The 22092-nt window shown below is 43.4% G+C and overlaps 1 protein-coding gene across 4 annotated transcripts in view; it reads left to right on the top strand.

The window, feature by feature from the left end:
• PPARA (peroxisome proliferator activated receptor alpha) overlaps positions 1-22092 on the top strand; it is a 303089-nt gene that overhangs the window by 101938 nt on the left and 179059 nt on the right. Inside the window, exon 1 of one of the 4 annotated variants that reach the window (XM_078673818.1) lies at positions 10259-10504. The exons of 2 other annotated variants lie outside the window; for them this stretch is intronic. The gene's annotated coding sequence lies outside the window, so the exon portion shown is untranslated. Of the gene's footprint in view, positions 1-10258; positions 11880-22092 lie in introns of those variants that run through there. One more of the 4 variants, XM_078673814.1, reaches the window with a different exon arrangement.

Here is a 22092-nt window from a genome sequence, read left to right as displayed (position 1 = left end):
AAGATGGTGGGTCAGGCAGGCCGAGGTAGTTATCTCGCTATATGAAAAACACTTGCAGATTGGCTGAGTTGCAAAGGGTAAATGGCAAAGGAGTGAGTCTACATTTTTCTTTTCCCCTCGTGGTCTGTGTTTTTACATTTTTGTATTTGCAATGCAAAATGTGTTTCTTTGCTACTAACGCTATAACAAAAATTTTAAACAAATAAAACGCTTAATGCAAAAGGGAGGGGCGTAAATCAGAGGAAACTGCTTCATTCCAGATCTTGGTGAATAAAAATCTGTATTCAGAGGGAACATGTCAGTACATTAGGCATGTGACATGCAGGCATGTCTTGTAAGGTGGAGGTGACCTGTGCATCCTACTTGTGCAGACACATCCAGGCATTTTTCTTGCCTTTTACTATTTGTGATGGGATTCTGTCCATTGACCCTTAGCTGAGGTGTGCCATGGACCTTCAGCACATCTGTCCAGTTCCTGATTCAGCTCTTGCTCACCAACAGTACTGGAAGACCCTTTTATTTGGCTCATAGGGGCTTGGCGGTCTCCCTCCTCCACTTCGCGGCCAAAGTCACAGAGAAGACCGTCAACGCCCAACTAACAAAATTAATCGAAGAAAACTGCCATCCTCGACCCCTCCCAATTCGGATTCCGCAGCAACTACAGCACCGAGGACGCTCTACTCACCGCCACAGACGACATCCGCACCCTCCTCAACCAAGGGCATACAGCAGCCCTGATCCTACTCAACCTCTCTGCACCGTTCAACACCATCTCCCACCGCACACTCACCGCCAAACTCCACGACGCCGGCATACAGGGAATCACCCTCGACTGGCTCTGCTCCTTCCTCACAAGCAGAACCCAAAGAATCAGACTGCCGCCCTTCCTCTCCAAACCCACAGCAATCAACTGTGGAGTACCCCAAGGATCGTCGCTCAGCCCCACGCTCTTCAACATCTACATGGCCCCCTTCGCCGCCATCGTCAGACAGTACGGACTCAGCATAGTATCCGATGCTGACGACACCCAGCTCATCCTCTCCCTCACCAAGGACTCCATCCCCACCAGACTCAACTTCCAAGAAGGAATGAAGGACGCCGCATACTGGGCAAGCAGCAGCTGCCTGAAGCACAACTTGGAGAAGACAGAGGTCCTCATTCTCAGACCCTCCCTCTCTGCATGGGACAACACTTGGTGGCCCGCCGCCCTCGGCAGCCTTCCCTCCCACAAGGACCTTGCCCGAAAACTCAGCATCATACTCGACTCCTCCCTCTCCATGACCCGACCGGTCAACGCCATCGCCTCAACCTGCTACAACACCCTCTGCATCCACAGCAAGACCTTTAAATGGAATCAAGGAAGACTGTCACCCATGCACCCATAACCAGCAGACTGGACTACGGAAACACTCTCCACGCCGGGATCAACAAGTCTCTGATTCGCAAACTCCAGACCATACAAAACACCGCAGCCACCCAACACCTATGAGACCTCCACTGGCTCCCCATTGAGAAGTGAGTAAGGTTCAAGATACTCGCCCACGTCTACAAATGCCTCCACAACACCTGACCTCAATATCTCAACAACAGAATCTCCTTCCGTGTACCCAAGAGGAACCTCCGATCCACCGACCTCGCCAAACCCCCGCAGGTGGAAAGAAACTTCGCCTACATCGCGTCCAAGGTCTGGACCAAGCTGCCGATCGACATCAGATGCTCTTCCACCTTACACATCTTCAGGAAGACCCCCAAGACCTGGCTCTTCGACTGACCGGAGTTGCTCTCCCCCAGCACCTTGAGACCCTCACGAGTGAGTAGCGTGCTTTAAACTCCCTGATTGATTGATTGACAAGAGGTATGGCTCACATTAAAACTAGTAAATCGGTCACCAGCATAAGGAGTATGAGCGATGTGAGAAGTGCATGTTTTTGGTGTGCCTTCTAATCCCGTTTTACCATTGTAGCACCCCGGGATCTTGTACCTTTAGCTAATGTATCATTTCTGTGGAGTACTCTGGGGTAATGTGGGTTAATGCTCTCAGGCAACAGATAACTGGAACTGGCTTCTGGCCCGAGGGAGAAGGTCACCCACCACGACTGACTGCAGGCTGACCTGAAACTGTGGATGCCTGTGGCTTGATTGATGGAAAAGTGCACAGTGGACATGGGTGCAAGCTATATTCTTTTAATACCTAATCAGCCCTGAAATGCATACACAGCAGGAGACCCACTGTGGCAAATAACCAAATGCACCAAAAACGGAGAAACTGGTAGAAACCCAGGGCAAGTCCCAGATCATGAAGGGAAAAGAGAGACCTGGAGAAAAGAGCAAAGAGGGTGAATTACAAACTGGAACCCCAGTCCATTAATCCCCACGGGAAACCAAAACAGCAACTTCAAGTTAAATCTGATATGCACTAGGCCCTGAAACTAAACTTAAAAGAAACCAAGGCATGGCAAATATACACGTTACAAGACGTGATCCCTGAACTTGAGGACCTGTTAACCCCAAGCTGGGAAAATCTCTTGAACAGTCTGACTCTCGAGTTTTTAAATCAATTAAACATTATGTCCCTGGGGTAATTTAGCTTCTCAAATCCACTCTGACGAAGAGACTTGATAGCTGTTGATGACAAGTCAGTAACTAGACTTTGACTGCATACTTACAACTTGGGTGGAAACCAAGCCTCAACCAAAGCCCTAACTAACAGTCACCTCATCATCCATGCTATTATCCCCAATCATCATGTTTACCCTAACACCATGTCATGCACAGCCTTGAAATATGCCAGGGCTGCAAGCAAAGGGAGGCAAAGCAAATACAGTTTAGTAGGCATGTATCCTTCTTAAATAGTCCCCATGCCTAAATAAAGGAAAATCTGGGACAGCAGAAAAAACAAAAGTGTTCACACAATAGAAACAAAGATTGGTGATTTGCCTGAAAAACACGAGGGCCGCTACAAGGAATAGTAGGTGGACAGGGAGCACATGGAATCGTAAAGGAGAACAAGCAAAACCTGCGATGCCATCTAATTCTCTCATAAGTCCCAAAAAAAAGTGTTGGGAAATCTACAAAGGAACCTGTTGAACCCCCTGGAAGGTATTAAGAGATGCAGTTGTTTAAGAGGAGGTAGTCAAGAAATTATAACACAACAAAGCAGATAAGAGCATGTGGGTTCAAGAAGGGGAATTCCACACAAGCCTGTACGGCACAGAAAAGGATCAGCGTCAAAGAATGACTCACTCGTTATTACAAACAATATGAACGCCTAGATATGATTTATATCTGGAGGAAGCATAAACCCACAGCGAGGGAGTACACACATTTTGCTCCACCTCAATACAAATACACACACACAAGAATATATTTTGTGTATGGTGGACAATGAACATGTACAGTACCTGAGCCAGGAGCAACATCTTGGAGGGGTCCTGTCAGATCATTCGCCTATATGCTTTCGAGAATCGTACTTTCGCTTGTTCTTAAGAACAATGATAGTGGACTACTTAGAGTTCAGTGAAAATATTGCTGCTAGTCGGGGTCTGAAATGGAATGTTCTAAGGTGGTTGTCAGATGAACAGCCATCTCCTGAGTGTCATTTCTTGTTAAGCAGTGGGAGCATACTCTCACTATCAAAGAGAAAGAGCTCACAAGACTACAAAATATATCAGACTATGAGAGAGAATAGGGGGTGGAATTGGACACCCTTAAAACTGAAATACTAGAGAAATCATAAAAAAAAAAAATGCTTCAACACCACTCCTTCTGCCAGGTACTCTAAAGGGAACTAGATACGGTTGGCAGGGTGCTGTCCTGGCTTCTAAGAAGGGAGCTAACATCTACAATTGCCACATTAGTGCGAAACCCCCAGGAAAACATACATGATGAATAAGAACAAATCAATGTACCATTTTACAGTTACTATTAAAGGTTGTAAGCAAATGCAGTTGTATAAGACTTGGAGGAAATAAGGGAGTTCTACAGTGCTCTATGAGGGAAACCCTAGTAGTGGTGTTGAAACCAGGGACGAACCCGGCCGACTTTAGAGCATAGCGCCCAATGTCTAGTCTCAATATAGAAAATGAAACACTGGGAAAACTACTGGCATCTAGACTGAGGGGGTTGTTAACGCATTTGGTGCATACCAACCAGTGTGGGTTTCCACCTGGAAGACGCACAGCTCTTAACATTAGGAGGCTGAGACATGTCATGAGAGAGGTGCAGGTTAATCAGAACCCTCTTGCACTTATATCAGGAAACACAGAGAAAGCCTTCAACTCAGTGCCATAGACCTATTGGTTTGCTGTTTTGAGAGCCATGAGGTTGTGACCTGTGTTCATACAAATGGTTCAGTGTCTAAATACAAAACCTTTAGCCAAAATCAAGACAAATGAGCTGATCTCGAAAGGAGCTGGCAAGGAGCACGCTGCAGGGTTGTCCTCTGTCTCCATTGTTATTTGCTCTGGCCATATGCCCACTTGCATGAAACCTCAGATCTGACCTCACATTGACCATTGGAAACTAAGGGTCAAAAATATAGTGTCTCACTGTGTGGATGATAGTTCTTTTGCCAAGACTCATGCGTATTCCAGAGGGGTTTGAGAAACGTCTGATTTACGGATTAATAAGCAAAAATCACTTGTATTCCTAATGGTAAGCTTAACAGGTTTATTGTTGCTGTGACTCTCAAAGTTGGAAATCGTGTGAGAGGCACACCCATTCAGGAATTTAGGAGTGAATAATGGTAACACATACAGAGAAGTGATATTAATTGAATATGATTCAATGATGCAGAAATCACTGGGTTTATGGGGCTCACTACATTTGTCAACAGCAGGCCAAATAGCTATATTGAAGATGGGGATGCTACCCAGGTGTTCTTATAGCTATTCCATTGCAGTACGCGCAAGTTCCTACATACTTTCCTCAATGAATTTGAATCACTTCTGACTGTGCGAATCTGGGTAAGAAAGAAGAGTAGACTTAGAATGGATGTCCTAATGTGTACCTTAGAAGAAGGCGGCCTACTCGTCCTGGATCTAATGGAATGTTGCATTTGCAACGGCTGGTTTCAATCAATCAATCAAACAATCAATCAATCAATCAGTCAATCATTTGTAGAGTGCACTACATACCCGCGAGGGTCTCAAGGCGCTAGGAGGGGGTTGGAGGGGCGCTACTGGCCAAACAGCCAGGTCGTGAGTAGCCTCCTGAAGGTCAGCAGATCTTGGGGGTGTCGAAGGCTTAGTGGGAGGGTGTTCCAGGTCATGGTGGCGAGGTGGGAGAAGGATATCCCGCTGGGGGTTGTTCTTCAGATGCGAGGGACGGTGGCGAGTGCGAGGTCGGTGGAGCGGAGCTGGCGGTTGGGGATGTAGAAGGAAAGTCGTCTGTTGAGGTAGGCTGGGCTGGTCTTGTGGAGTGCCTTGTGTGCATGGATGAGGAGCTTGAAGGATATCCTCTTGTTGATGAGGAGCCAGTGCAGGTTTCTTAGGTGGGGGGTGCTGTGGCTGTGGCGTGGTACGTTGAGGATCAGTCGTGCAGAGGCGTTTTGGATGCGTTGCAGTCGTTTGATGAGCTTGGTCGGGGCTCCCGCGTAGAGGGTGTTATCGTACTCTAATCTGCTGCTGACGAGGGCCTGGGTGACTGTTCTTCTTGTATCTGTCGGGATCCACCTGTAGATCTTGCGGAGCATGCGGAGGGTGTTGAAGCAGGAGGAGGAGACGGCGTTGTCTTGCTTGTTCATGGAGAGCGTTGAGTCGAGGATGATTCCCAAGTTGCGTGCGTGGTCGGTGGGTGTCGGGGCTGCCCCCAGTGCCGTCAGCGTCCCTGGCTGAAGGGTTGGAGCCAAGGATGAGGTCCTCCGTCTTGTCCGTGTTCAGCTTCAGTTGGCTGTTCTTCATCCAGTCGGCGACGGCCTTCATCCCTTCGTGGAGGTTGGACTTGGCGGTGATGGGGTCCTTGGTGAGGGAGAGGATCAGTTGAGTGTCGTCGGCGTAGGAGAATATGTTGAGGTCGTGCTGTCGGTCGACGTGTGCGAGCGGGGCCATGTAGATGTTGAACAGTGTCGGGCTGAGGGAAGATTCCTGGGGTACGTCGCAGATGATCTCGGAGGCTTCAGATCGGAATGGGGGAGGCGGATGCTCTGGGTTCTACTGGAGAGGAAGGTAGTGCTCCATTCCAGAGCCTTGTCTCGGATCCCTGTGGCGAGGAGGCATGCGCGTAGTGTGCGGTGGCAGACGGCGTCGAAGGCGGCGGAGACGTCCAGGAGGATGAGGGCCGAGGAGATGACATATCTAAGTGGAAGGTGAATGGTTGTGTCACGGGGGCTCACTTTGAACTAAGTGCGCTAACTTCATTGGAGAGTGCAATACATGCATCAAGAGTAGATGATGGACAATTCCTTCACTTCCATGCTGTGTGTAGGGTAACAAGTAACAACCGCTCTAAGGAGACATCCAGGCCTTACTGCATGTATCAAAGTTTGTTCAGTTTGGGAGTGGGTGCAGACCAAACAATGGGATGTATTGCACGATTCCATAGAGATATCAGAGGGGGGATACATCTAAACAGGAGCTGAAAGCTAGAGTGGAATGGGAAATAGACTGTGGAACATAAAATAGAGGTAAACAAAGGCAAAAAAACAATTGTGCTTATAAAAGAAGCTCCATCAATGCGAGGTTCTGCCTTTTGTATTTTAATTTTGTACAGCAAACCAATGCGACCCCAACAGTGATCCACAGAATAGATCCAAGCATGGTAATGGGTTGGCCTAAATGTGATGAACAAAAAGTTATGTCATATAATCTAGAATGGGATTCTACACACATACTTAAATACTGGTAGCAGGTGGTAGGCAGGAATGCCAGTGGTGTACAATTTACACTTCTGTTGTTCCCACAGACCTACCTGTTAGACATTAACACAATTTAATAAAAAAAACAAAATCTAAACCAGATTTGTTTAATTCACATCATAATAATCTAAAAGATGCATTGCAATATGCTGGTTAACACCCAGAAAGCCAGCAGCGGAGAGCTGGGTAAAATATGTCTCTAAACATCCCTTAGCAGAGGATGAAACCTGTTAGCCTGGATAAAAACTGCACGACCTTGATACATGAAAAAGCCTATTTAGAAACCTAATATACCCCTCTGATGAGAGACCCCCATGAACAGATCCATGTATGCTTGAATCCAGATTACGGTCTTCGTATACTGTAGACATTAGCTAGTGTGATGTATACAAACTGAAAAATCTGACCAGACATAACGGTGTACTGTGTGAATTTAAGTATCTGCTCTGCTAGGTTTTAATGTTCTGAGGCACCTCTTAATCTGTTGCTTTTCTTTTTGTATAACTAGACAGAAAAAGCGTAATAAAAAATAACTTAAAAGAAGAAGAGACTCAATGCATGTTGATGCTTCAAGGTAGTCTGTTTTCTTGACATACTCAAACTAGAGGTACATGGTGGCTAAAGCCTCGAGATAGCGGATCGGTACTTCACATGTGTCCCCCAAGTCAAAAGAGCACGAGCAGGGGGATGCTCTTTCAGGGCGTTGGCGTCAGCACTCTGGAACTCCCTACCTGTGACTATCAGGAGTATTCAGAATCATCTGGCTTTCAGAAGGGCCATTAACACCTGGCTCTTCCCGGTCTAGACCCTGCCTCTTGTTTTCTTTTTCCACCCTGCAAGGTGATGTCTGGGTTTAGCGCTGGGACACCCCGTTGCTGGGGCAGCCATGCGCTTTATAAATGTAGTGACATAACATTGCAGCACCTAGGAAACCTGGCAGTTAATCATCAGTCATCCTGTCTCTCTTAACCAATATCCTGGAAGACTAAAAAAGATTCACATGCCTGAAAATAAGAGGGCCCCCAAACATCCAATCACCACCAGTGCATTAGCAAAATAGCAACATTTCAATAATAATTCAGAAGATTGCAGTCACTGACACCCAAGGATATTGACCATCCAAATGGAGTGGTAAAGAGATGTGTTTACAACACAGAAACATCCTCTCTTGCAGCCATTGCCTGAAAGTTCTTAGAAGCCTAACAAAAACACCAAGTCGTCGTCTGATTACGCAATCTCTAATTCGTTTGGCAACACCGAATCAAGAGTGTGACGTTAATCAGTTAAAACTGATAAACCAAACCAAAGATGAGAAAATTAAAGCGGTTAAATGATTTCATCATTTGCAGCATCCCAAAACAATCTGGAAAGAAGGTGTCACTAAAAAAACGAAGTCCTGAAATGGTTTTCCAAGAAATTGTTGTTATAACTTTTTGTATTGCATTTTTGTGGTGTTGATTCTATGTGTTTAGTGCTGTTAGTATGGCATGGATACTCCACTACAATGCATATGTGTGCAGCACTAAATGTTTGAAGTATGTTCTGTCTAACGTGTTGTTTCTGATGATTTGGTGTAGATTGTTTTTTTTTTGTGGAAAGTGGGTGTTTAAGCACATAACTACCCAGGTGCAGTAATCCCGCCTAAGTAATTCCATACTTAAAATTACAGACTTTGCATATCGCTATAATTTTGGGATGCAGAATTACCTACCAATGCAGAGCAGCACCCACACTGATCCTCTTTAGTTTCCTTGAGGACGGTCTCATTTCAACTTGATCCTCTGAGAAATGGGGAATTATTGTTGGAATTGGTATTATCACACCCAATTCCCTCTGGAGTTGCATTGTTGCCCAATCTGGGAATTTCACCAGCAATTAGCTGGTAAAATGAGTAAGAGAAAAAAATGAAAGTGAGCTTTTCCAGTTGGAGCTGGAATCTTGCTAAGCCGTTCACTTCTCTTACTGGCAGAATCATGATTTCCTTCCCTCTTGGAATGGAGGCCCGTGGGGCATGTCTCCTCTGTGATGGAGGCTTGTGCAGTCTTTTTGTTTAACGTGTTGTTGAAGATGTTCGGTTGAGGTGAGTGTTACTAAAGAAACTTATATATAGTAGCATATCTGCCCCAGGTTGGATGCATACTAAGTTGTCTCTTGAAAGTTTACTTTTAGATTTTGGGGAATTCTTTGTGACCTACAGCTACAGTGAATGTGAAAATTTGGAAAAGTTCTGTAGTGGGCTGCAACCCATTCAAAGGAGATGTATGCACTGTCTTTTTAACTTAGTCAATATCATCTGTTCAAGTGAATAATTGTTGTAGCTCCTCCTTGTCCACACATCTCCATATTTTCATAGACGATGTTGTGTTTAGGTGGTATCAAGTTGTCAGGTGTTGTTTACATGGCTTGTAGAATGTTGTCATGGATGTTCAGACACTTTGTTAGTTGACTGAGTTTAAATTAAGCCTGCCTTCATATTTTGGTTCGAAACAGCTGGGACCTAATTTCAAGACCTTGCCTTTCCTTTCCCATTCTTCATAACCCATCATTGGTGGGATGCATTGTTATTACTTCTTCGGTGATGTGCAGTAGTCGTGGCTCTGTTGGTTATCTTAATGATTGGATGTGTTAATTGACTCTGAAAAATGGAACAACGCTGGTGGGAAACTGTTCCAGCTGTTTTAAGGTCGTATTATAGGTAGGTTCCTGTCTTTTTGCACCTGTTGGTGTAAACCAGATATACATTATGATTTCTTTATCGCTATTTGAGCTGGGCTGGTCTTATTCCTGCTCTCTTTAATGGTTTAATTTAGTCTCATCTTCCAATAATCTGTGTTTTGTAGGGTTGGGTGAGCTAGTGAGCTTAGCCATCACATGGTATGGCATTTAAATGGGTAGCATTTGGGTAATGCTTGATTGCCAATATTGTTTTTTTTTTTTTAGTAGAACAGATATAATAGCACTCTTCCTAGGGTGATTCTAATTTATGGTTGATTTATCTATATGTGTATATAATTAGGATACTATTTAAACCCAAACATGTGTTGATCTCCCAAGAATCCACAGCTCAGTATCATAAGTGAGAAGCCTCTCCTTTACTGTTCATTTCTGTTTGTTAGCTCTTTATATGGTGTTGACAGTTTAAAATGATCACCTCATTATTTACTTGCTTAAGCCAATGTTTTCAAAGCTAAGATGATGGCCATTCTTCTTTTAATGAAGAGCTAACCCACTTTTCTACTGTAATTTACTGAGTAAAGTTGTGCTGCCTTTGACTTTATATTTTTTATTTTTACCTATAGAAAGTGTTGTAACTACATTTACAGCAGCTCAGTTAGTTTGCATGTGTCTGTGTGTATGGAACCTTGGAGTGCATGATGACAGCGTAGAATGTTGGTATGCCTGGGACTGGAGGAGTGACAGTTGGAATGAGTGGGTGAGCTATGAAGATCAGCTCCTGGTGGGGCCATGTACTAGCTTGGATTTACATTATATCATCTTGAATTGATCCTGTAACTAACATGAATTGATCCTGTAACAACTTAATAAATCTCTACTTGGATCTACCTCGTGACTACCATTTATACTTCATTTCATTGGCGACGATCTGGCAAAGAAACCCTGCGAAGAAACCCCGCTTGCTGGCTACCTGAGGTATGAGACTGTTTATATTTTGAATAAGGAACTACATAAAGAACTACTTAAGGAAACCACTTAAAGAAAATAAACCTTAAAATTTAGGAGAAGAACGCCCACTTGCCCCACCAGTGTCCACCATCATCAAGACAGCCTGCATATGCGTTTCTTACTCCTTACATGCATTACCTTAAAAGAAGAGGTTAAACATTTCAAAGTAATTCATTAAAGGCAACTTGTTCTACAAGCATTAAGAAAGAAAGACATTGTACTAATGGGACAACGTGTCTGCCTTAAATACAGTGAAGCTTACTGCTGTTTGTGAATGAATTAGGAGCATACTGAGCATATCTGAGGCGGCTGCTTTCACTTTATTTATAAACCTTTGAAGAAAATTGGTGTCAGCCTTTGCCCTGAGTGAACAGCGTTATGAGAAAACTGTCTGAACTGTATCTGAAATGCCCTGCTTTCATTTGTGGATTTTCAGTGAATTACAGTGTCCATTACCGGACAGCTCAGGAACCGATGTTTTCTCTCTAAAGCCTTTAATGACACAAGGAAGTCTGTGCTGCAACAAGGAAAGTCAAAGCCATTTATCTCTTTTCATAAACTGTCAAGATTAATTACACAGCTAATTACAACTTAACCGGAGAAATTGTGTTTACACAGTCGAGCAAGATTAAGCAATGGCTTAATGGAAAGGAAACTGTTTTTTTAACATAACTTGTCGTCTGCAAGTAAAGCTTCCTGCCTTTCACAAAAGATGTTTACTCGACCAGTGAGGAGTTAAAGTGGACTTGTTGGCAAGAGGCGATCAGCTCATTTAGAGTGGATGAGGCTGGTATGTCGAAGGAATATTTTTAAATGTATTCATGACGTCTTCGGTATTTTTCTGGAGCTTTTGGCAAATACTGGCAAGTATTCATGCCGGCTGTTGAAGAGGAGAACAACATCGTAATCCTATTTAATTTTCACTTTGTTGAAATATATATAATTTTTTCCCTTCCCTGAGGCCTGTACTATTTGGCAGTTGCACTGTATTTCAAATGTAAACTAGTGCTCTCGCACCTTACCTGATCCAGGGTTACACACGGAGCACCTCAGGAACCTCTTGTGACGTCTTTCGTGCTGCTTTTGGACGCTCTGCAAGTGGGGCTCACCGTGAGCCACCCAGCATTCACGTCTTTTGCGTGCCTCCGTCTTGATCTTTGACTTGCCTCATACGATTGCTTCTCAACGATTCTCTTCACAAGGTTACGCTGCCTCATATATTCTTGTGCTTTTCAGCTTTCTGGTATTTTGATTGTCTGGGAATGCTGCTTCATGGGCTTGTCAGCAAGATTATTCCCGCTTTACCAGTCAAACATGATTTTGATGCGGCAGAATATTGCAGGTACTCTCACTGTTTCAGACGTCTAATCTTCTTTATTTCAGCATTTCCTGAAGTGGTTCTCTCCTCGTCAACTTTTCACCGTGACTTTTGTCTAGTGTAAACTGGCTACTATAACTGAGCAATGCCAATCTCCATATATTCTGAGTTTGCCAATTCACCCAAGCTTTTAAAAATGCTTGAATTTGCAAAGTGATTTTATTTATTCTGAATTTTAACATTTATACTACATCATTTTTGGCAGTATATTATTTTCGAACTGTAAAGGAATAGTTTCATCTCTGGAAAACGAGTTAATTTTAAAAATGAACAGTTTTATGATACACCAAACGAGGTCATGCTGCCATCTACTGGATTAAATTGGTATATATTTTGTAGTTTTTTCATTGACTGTTCTGATGTTCCCTATAGCTTTTTTTTATTTTAAATAGGACTGTTCTCCTTATGATAATATGTTGAGTAATTTATGTTATTCTGATATATTTTAATGATTTGGCAGCAATTTCAGTAACACTGTTATATTTTAACAAGCAGCAATTTTAATAAGACGGTGCTGTTTGTGATAAGTCATGCAGTAATTTAAGTAAGACTTATGTTTTATAGTGATTTATGTGTCTCCGGCACTTTTACATTTCTAATGTTTCTTGCAGCAATTTAAATAAGACTATACTGTTGTGATAAGTTTTACAGCATTTCAGTGAGACTGTAGTATTTATAGTGTTATATACAGCACTTCAGTAAGACTGTATTATTTTTTAGCGATACTTACAGCATTTCAGTAAGACTGTAATATTTATGTGATTCATACAGCAATTTAGTGAGACTGTTTTATGGGTATTACAGCAATTTAAGTAAGACTGTTATACGTTAAAGGATTTATACAGCAATTTTAGTAAGACTGTTTTATGGATATTACAGCAATTTAAGTAAGACTGTTATACATTAAGTGACTTATACAGCAATTTGAGTAAGACTGTTTATGTGTATTGCAGCGATTTTAGTAAGCCTGCAATGCCTGAAATAATTCATTCAACACTTATATTTGGTTGTTCACACTTTAATTGTGTGTTACGTGGTACATATTTTGTGTGAGTTGCTTATTTTTCTCTTTAGACCACCTTAGTATTGCTGACGCTCTAAGTTTATATGATTGTTTCTTTTGTCGTAGGGTAGTAGTATTTAAGAGCTGGTCTCTATACTCTTTAACTAGTCTGCAGTGTGGGTTGTGCGCACATCCTTTTCACTGTTTTCACCCTACCTATGTAAACTTTGTGTCTACATTACTTTGTACTCACCTGTACCCGTTTTATGGTGTGTTTAGTTTAGATCTGCACACGTTATTTTTATTACTCTCTGACTTTCTCTATATTTTCATGATGTTCCCTAGGGAAGGGGTGGTGTGTCTCGCTACGTCTTCTTGGTAGCATCCTGTTTGCATCCATTCATTTTCATCCTGTTCCTAGTATGGACTTTTCTGCCTGTCTTTATCTTTGGCTTTCTGCTCTTTTCTTTACAAATTTGTTGTAACTATTTATTTATTTGTTCTCTTTGTCTCCTTAAGGAAAGAGGATATGTTGTAACTACATTTACAGCAGCTCAGTTAGTTTGCATGTGTCTGTGTGTATGGAACCTTGGAGTGCATGATGAGCTCACTGGGTATTGTAGTTACATGTTTCAGTTACAATTATCAACTTACACGTTCCAATATTTTTGGTGCCTGAAATTATCTGTGGTGCATTTTGATGATACGCCTATTTCCTTTATAACTAGCAGATAGCCAGCCCTTCAGCCACAAATCTGAAATCTTCAGCACGTCTGGCAGAACTAACTTTTCCATACCCAAAATATCTCCATTCTCAATGAACTTTGATCAGTTAACCTCATGGCTGCTTGACAGATCCTTCTCCTGTGCTGGGCCATAATGATAATGGGTGTGGTCATGACGAGCTCAGCTCGTCATGAGCACCCTAGAGGTATACCTCATGACGAGCTGAGCTCGTCATGAGCATCGACGGGGTTAAGACCAAGTTGTATTCTAATTATTATTTATATGATGTATATGCATTGTATTGACCGGTTCTACCCACTCGGGCATTTTTATGTAATAACTGTTTTTGGAATGGGTAAATACGATGTCAGTGAGTACCATGATGTTTCCAGGCCAGACACCGACAATACCAATAAGTACAATGCCAACGTATGCCATAACTTGTGTCCATATGAAAATATCAAGGCTCATAAACACAATGTCAAAATATGCCATAATCTATGCCTGCACAACTGTGATGATACTGGCAGTAGCAAGTTCAAGTTCAAAACACTTTATTTGGATACCGTCATATCCATAAAAGCACAATAAACATAACAATTTTAAGATACACAAAAAAGGAATCACAGTAAAATCCATTAGTAATATACATAAATACACATAATACAAATATGTCAGGTTTGTATAAAAACTCAGGTATACATAGTATAAAATCTCAGGGTTTAGACACCATCTGGCGTACCCTCACGGCAAGTCTCAAAAAAGTGCCTGTGCGGAAAACCAGCTCTCCGTCAGCCAGGGTGAGTAAACTTCAATAAGAGTTTTCCAGATGGATAGGCATACATTTTTTTTGAAACTAAGTTTAAAGCCACTTGGTATACTTTAAATGATATTTACAAAAAACAAAAATGTAAAATAGTTTGGCCACTCTGGTCATCGCACGGGCAAGGTAAGTGGTCAAGATTTGCGTGATGGCGAAGGGGAAAGCACAATACGAATTTTACAGGACCTGCCCTAAGGCGAAAGAGGAGACTCCTCTCCCAATGACTCATAGGCAGGGTAAGATAGATGGCCAGGGGATGCACGGTCTGTTCGATGGTCATATAACTAAGGACGGAGGATTTCTTGGATTCCCTTTCAATCCTTTCCGTGCTGTAAAGTGAATAAAGTGCGTTCCTAAGGACATTTTTATGCATGCTCTCAGCTGTACTAGGATTTTAAAAAAGACTTCCTATGTTAACACTACATAAGCGTCTGTATACTCCTGACAGCCATGGCATATCCTTCCTTTTCTCACACCGTATACAGTCGCCTGTGATCTCTCTAGTTAGAGATGCAGCCGGATTTTTCCATAGGGATAGCCAGAAAAGGGCAGGGCGAGCCCTGATAAAGTCCTCAATGAAATTTAAATTAAGTTCCTTGTGGCATAAAATTCTGTCCAGATGCTTCCCGCCGCCTAATTGCGATGCTGCTGGTCTTGGCCCAGCGTAGGGTGGCCATGTGCTGGGGTCGTAGGCGTACTCCGAGGGTTAACAGTTGGTTGGAGGACGCCTCTCGATGTCAGACTCTATTATCGGAGTTTTGGGACTTACTGCTCGCAAGGTCCCGACCAGTGGATGTCTGGGGTCCTCTGGTGACTTACCTTCATTCCCGCTCCCCTCCCAGCGGCGCAGCCTCTACCGCGCTCCCCGCCGGCTCCTCGCCCGCGGCGGCCACCGGTGCTGTCCGGTGACTGTCTTCCCCCTCCCATATTAGGCCCAGTCCTATGTCTCTTATCTTCAACAAAGGAGGGTTGTTGGAGCCCCCCCTGTGCGGAGGGCCCCCCTTAATTTTTCTTTTTTTTTCTGTGCGCCATGCCTTTACATCTCAGGGCCTCGTGTGAGGCACTGCTGATTTATTTCTTTTTGCTTGACTTGGCTTCCAATGTGTCGATTTGCATTTATCTGCCGCACAGTGTACTGTACCTGACTTGTAATTCCTCAATAAAGGTTTTGAAAAATAAAAAAATAAAAGTTCCTTGTGGCAAATGTTTTGAGCTCTGGAAATTGGTATGCCTAATAGCTTCCTGCAGAATCTATCTCTTGTTGCATACAGTGGCTCTTGGCAATACCCCAGACCTCAGCACCATACATGGCTGTTGGTACGCACTGTGATTTAAAAAAAAATTAAAATGGCTTAAATAGCACCCGTTCTCTTTGGGCGTGGGAAACTGAGGATCGAGTTGGAGGCCTTTGAGAACTTGTTCCTGGAGTGAACCATATGTTCAATCCAGGAGCCGTTCGCAGCAAAGACCAACCCAAGGTAGGGAAAAGTACTAGTACTTATCAGTTTCTGGTCACCCACAGATATGAAATTAAGATGGCGTTTCTTAGGTCCACACGACATTATAAAAGATTTGTTTTAATTAGTTCTTAGATCCAGGCTATCCATATGGTCAACAATACCCTGAACTAGAATGCCTAAGGAATTTGGAGTGCGGCACATAAGGACCTCATCATCCGCATAAAGTAGTACAGGAAGTGTTTTGCCATTTATTTTGGGGACATCATAGGTCAATGATTTAAGTGTTTTATGCAGTCCGTTGATATAGATAATAAAGAGGAGGGGGGCTAGAACAAAACCCTGTCCAAGCCCCCTTCCTTCTTTAATTGCTTCGATGACCTGACCCGCACTTCTAATCCTGACCCGGGCCTTAAGATCTTTGTGGAGGTGCGCTAAAAAGTGCATCAAGGGCTCATCCAGTCCATAGGCCAGAAGGATAGACCAAAGCTTTGACCTATTGACAAGGTCAAAGGCAGAGGTCAAATCCATAAAGGCCAAATAGATTGGTGAAGCTTGCGCTATGGTATTTTTGCCTATAATTAGATTAAGATTTAGGCATTGTTAGTTAATGCCTACTTTGCTTCGGAAGCCCAATTGACAGGGCTCTAAAATGCTGCTTTCCTCAGTCCACTCTAATATCAAGTTGTATAGGACTCTACCCAAGATTTTTGTCTATTAAGGAGATAGGCCTATAGCAATTTGGTTGTGAGCGATCACCCTTTTTAAAAATCGGAACGATGATAGTTGTGGACCAAGTACTAGACAGTGGGGCGTGCATTAGATTGTTAAAAAATATTTAAGAGAAGGGGCACCCAGAAGTCTGGTTTACATTTATTAAGTTCAATGGGTAACCCACCTGGGCCCGGAGCTTTGTTGCCCACGCTCTGTTGAATGGCTTCCTCCACCTCAAACAGAAGTATCGGTATTCTAGTTAGTGACCCAGGCTCAGAATAATCTGCCTCTTGTGCGAGGGCAGCATAAATCTTTGCAAAGTGGTTTTCCCATGACTCGCTTGTGATGGTGCAGCTAATGGGAGTTAGTAGCTGCCCTATGGCTTCAGGTCCTCCACAGCTGCCCAAAATGTATTACCCTTTTTTATGCCAGCGGCTTTGGATAGTGCTTCCCAACGATCTTTTAGGATATCCCCTTTCCTGCTAGTAGTCGCAGTTTTTTACCTCTACCTGGCCAATTTCACATCTAAGTTGCACCTTGGGTTGGATGACAAGGTTCTGTGCAATTGTCTATTTGCCTAAGAGCACTCTCAGTCAAACCATCCAGGTCCACGTTTCACAAGGGGAATAGACTTTGATAGTAGGGTTTTAATTGCTAGGCAAAGTTTGGTGAAATCATGAACAGCCTCAGAATGTGGATCCTGGGCTCATAAACCTGAGTTAATAAGGTGCATATTGGCCTTTGCCAATGTCTGAAACAATTCATTATTGTTGATACCCCGCCAGGTCAATCTTAAATTATCTGTGGATGGCATCAATTTCCTGGCCCCACATTCAGAGATAAACGTGGGCCGGGGGGCTAATCTCAACGCTGTTTTAATTGGATTATGGTCCCCATGATTCGTTGCAATGACTTCTGCTTTCATTAAATAGTCTATGAGAAGGGGAGAAGTGAAGACAAAATCAATGGTGTAAGAGAATCCCCTCCCTCTGAATGTTGGCTCAGGGTGGTTATTGGTGTTTTACTCCCACAGTTTCCATGACATTGGTGAGGTTATGTGTGTTAACAAATTCAGCCAGCTCTGAGCCCCTACGACAAGTTGGTCTGGAATTGCGGAGCCCTATGCTATGTGGTATATCTATTAGTTTCACATTAAAATCACAGCCCAAAAAGATACCAATGGTTTTAGCTGATTCTTGCTGACAGTCTAAGTTAGAAATAAAATCGAAAAGCTTATTAAAATTCCCATTGACAATTGAATCGAAGTCATTATTATGTAAATTAATCAGGTAAAAAAAACTCTCCTTTTAAAAGGCTTGGAAGCTACAACTGTTAGTTGGTGGAGCCTTAATACTGCCACCAGCGGCTATATTGATCCCAATAGATAGGCCCCCCCGAAGAGCGACCAAACTTAGGGGTAGGAGCTACAATGTTATAACATTGGAACCCATTGATGTGTGGTTCCTGGGTAGCCCTGGTCTCTTGGCACATGACTATGTCCTGTTCTTTTACTAGGCGTATCCAATCTGGGTCCCCCAGCCCTGACTGAAGGCCTGCTACATTCTAACTCCGAAAACTCAACTCTGTGTCGGCCTTGGCCTTAGTTAGTACTTGCTGATCGTCTGGCTTATCAACAAGAAGGGGGGATACAGAGACCTGAAAGTTATCCAGAGGGTATGATTGGTGTTCCAATGGGGGTGGTTGTCAATCCTGGGTGTCTACCTATTAGATATAGAGGGGAGGTCAAACTCATTCACAGTAGGCCTAAGTATTGGTTTGTAAAAATAACCCAGAGGTTGTGCACAGATGCTAGTGCTTTGGTTAAATGTTTGCTCACAAGGTCTCAATAGGCAACGAACCATGTGGGGCTTACGAAAGTTAATCACGATACAGTCACCATCTATATTCTTAGGGATGGACCAACCCACCCAATTCTACGGGCCATGCTGATCTCATTCATGTCGGATGGGTGAAACCTTTTATGCTTTTTTAGCCAATCCACACTCTTATTACATAAGTCAACCCAAGACTCCCAATGATCCCCTGTAAGGGCAGGGACACCGGCCAAAACTAATACATATGGACAGGTGGCCGGGGGCAAGCTCAACCCATCTGTTTTGGGTCTCAAATGGTTGTTCCTTAGGCTATCTGTTGTGCTCCTACTCGTGTTACTTCGCGTGGTACCGGTATGTAAGCGTAAGGTAAGTACTGCATGACCCTGGGATCTCCATATTAGGCTCCCGGGATATGTTCCATGTGTTTCCCTGCTCAGAGCTAGGTTTCGGCATAAAGAGTTCTTTTGCTTTGCGGCATGTTACACATGAGTTATCAAAAGAAGACTCTTTATGCAGAGTGGGAGTTGGGATTGGTGGGTTAAGGTTCTGATTGGCATCTGTTGTAATTGGCAAGCTCTCCCCCACAATAACATCAGACTGTGGAATCCCTTTTCTACCACTCAAACTGTCCATTACAGTGTCCAGGTGTACTAAGCAGTCCCAAAGAAGAGTAAAGTTCTTATCTATCGACTCTTTGATACGAGCTAATGCAATTTCCAAAGCAGTCTCCACAGCAGTGACAAGAGCAGAGTCCCCTGTGATGCCATATTTTAATGTAGAAGATGCAGCATCAGTCTGTGTGTTAACAGAGTTAGTTTGTTTTGCTTCGGAGTTGGCAAATCAGAGCCCCTTTATAGCTTTAGTATTTTGAGAGCCAGCACCCCCCCCCGCCCCTTTGCTTCACTGGTGGCTCCCTCACCTTATTCTCAGATAGAGATTTTGGAGACCCGTGCCCTTGTGGCTGTACTTGGTCCATTTGAAACAACCATAGGAGGTGCATCCGAGGTTGGTGCAAGGGGGGTCGAAGACAAAGTTTGAGGCATGGTAGACAGGCACGTCGTTTGATGGGCGTCACCTGGATTGGAGATACTTAATGACGAGCTGAAGAAATATAAACCTCTAAGGGGTTCACTGATCCACCTGGTTCTTTTAACCAACAAAGAAGAAATTGGCACAGAAGCTTTAATTTAAAAATAACAGTTTATTAACTCAAATGAGGGAGACTGCATCATACGGTACCCTCAGGCCACTGTAGGAACCAGTCTAAGGAGTACAGAGAACAGGGGCCTTATATACGCATAGGTTACATTAGTCAGCATAAAACCAAGGGGAGGTCCTGGCACATACCAGCATGCAAAATTACTAATATGGGTATACAAAATTTGCTTGCTCCACAAAGTGGGAGGAGTGACTAAACTGAGCACATCAGTAGGAATAGCCTGACAGTTCTATACTAGGAGCAGGTGCATTCTATCAGTTAGGCCAGTGGTTCCCAAACTTTTGACTCCTGAGGACCCCCATTGAGTCACCACTGGAAGCCAGGGACCCCCAAGCAATTTGTATGAGTTAAATTTCAAATATTAAAACAGTAATTTAAAAAAAACGTGTTCATACAAAACATATACTCAAAGTACTAAGGATTTTGGGACCAGATGTACGACCATTTCATTTAGCGCCTCGCAATTGGCGACACAATGCAAGTGGCAAATTGCGAGTCGCTAAATGAAATGTACAACAGTGTGTTTAACACTGTTTGGGATTCCCAATGGGGTCGCAAATTGCGGGGCTCATTTATATTAATGAGCCTCTCGCAATTTGCAAGCCCATTGGAAATGCCCGCCCTCCCAGGGATGGTGGCTTGCTGGGCTCAGCAGGCCACCATGTCTGGGACTGCTTTTAAATAAAGCAGTTTTTTTTTTAAATGCAGCCCATTTCGCATGCATTTAAAAAAAAAGAAAATGAAACGTTTTAGTTTCATTTTTTAAGGGCAGGCAGAGGTCTCTGGGACCCTTAAAAAATAATTTTGCATGCATTTGCAAAGGGGTCCCCTGGGGACCCCTTCCCATTTGCAAATGCATTACCATCTACTTGAAGTAGGTGGTAATTGCAAATGTTTTGCGACCGAAAAACATTTGTACATGGTTTTGAGACTCGCAATTTAAAGGGAATGCCCCTTCCAAATAGCAAGTTGCAAAACCTATTTAGCGAGTCACAATCAAATTGCGACTCCTGAAATAGGCTATGTACATGGCCCAATAGGTTTTTGCATGCGCAAATGGGTTCACAAACCCATTCGCGCATATAAAAACGGATCGTACATCTGGCCCTTAGTAGTTTATATTGAAGGAACAGCCCCTCTGTCACATGGATTTCATTTGTTTTATAGCATCTCTCATACCATTGTAGGATGTCAGAGCACTTTACATCACACACATATAGAGACATGAATCATACATGTAAATCAATGTGTGTATATAAAATGTTACATAAGGTAAAGGGGACTACAAGGATTACATGTCATTCATACTGGTAGGCATTTTTAAAGAGTGCTTGGTCTGGAAAAGAACAAACTCAGGATTCAGAACATAACACAGTGGCTAGTAACATTAAAAATGTATTTCCGCCCAAATAAATCTTTTTAGCAACATCAGGATAATGAATAACTGGGAAAAAACATAAGTTACTAACTGGTACCATGCAGTTTTCAAGCAGCTCTTTGATGACAGTTTATAGGCCCCTCTGCTAGATTACGATTGCCACTTATGAAGTGCACAGTAACAAAATAATCTCTGTGACAAAAGCAGTAACCACAAACCTATGCACATAAAATGCTGCTTTTCTAAAATGCATGTTACACGTTCTTTGCAGTAGGCACATTAACCCTCTGTGCTACATTAGTTAAGTCAAAGCTGACACTGAACAAAACTCTCGCTCTCCAGCAGGTACATTAATCACTGGCATTATCTTGACACTTTTATTGTTGCTGGAAAGCTGCTAATTACACAAGAAACGTTTCTGTGCTTTTAAAACTTCTGCCTATGGACCCCCTGGGAATGTGTCACGGACCCCTGGGGGTCTGCGGACCACAGTTTGGGAAACACTGAGTTAGGCCTTTCTGAGCATGTGCATTGCTCTGGAAGAGGGAGAAAGCTCATGGCAAGCACATGGCTAACTAAGATGGCTGCCAAGTACAAAATGTCTTTCAGCTCATGCTAACCGATTCCTGCAATCTTTAACAGAGCGTCTCTGTAATATTAAAGGGTCTAATGAGAGTCGCCACTCTGTCCTTTCGATCTCGTGGCTGAGTAGTGATTCAGCCCTGACGATGAATGCATCCAGAGTGCCCGCTACTCCTTTGCATTTAATCCTTGTAGGATCAGATATCGAAAGCAATCAGTAGCCCAGACACAGTGGTGCAATGCTAATAGACAGAGATAGGATTAGGCGCGACAGTACCTGGAGAGCTGGGAAGCGTGATCCATTAGCCGGGTGTCAGAGGGGGGGTCCAGCCTCTTCCGGGCTCCGACGGGCATTGATTGGCCCGGCCTGTGCCCGCGCATGTCTCGCGGGGCAGGGACCTCGAGTTGGATAAGTGCACCTCCGGGCACGTGGAGATGGA

Source organism: Lissotriton helveticus, chromosome 1_1, assembly GCF_964261635.1.
Source record: "Lissotriton helveticus chromosome 1_1, aLisHel1.1, whole genome shotgun sequence".
Classification (NCBI taxonomy): domain Eukaryota; kingdom Metazoa; phylum Chordata; class Amphibia; order Caudata; family Salamandridae; genus Lissotriton; species Lissotriton helveticus.
The sequence above is the reverse complement of the archived record's forward strand: the minus strand, read 5'-3'. Positions and strand labels throughout refer to the sequence as shown.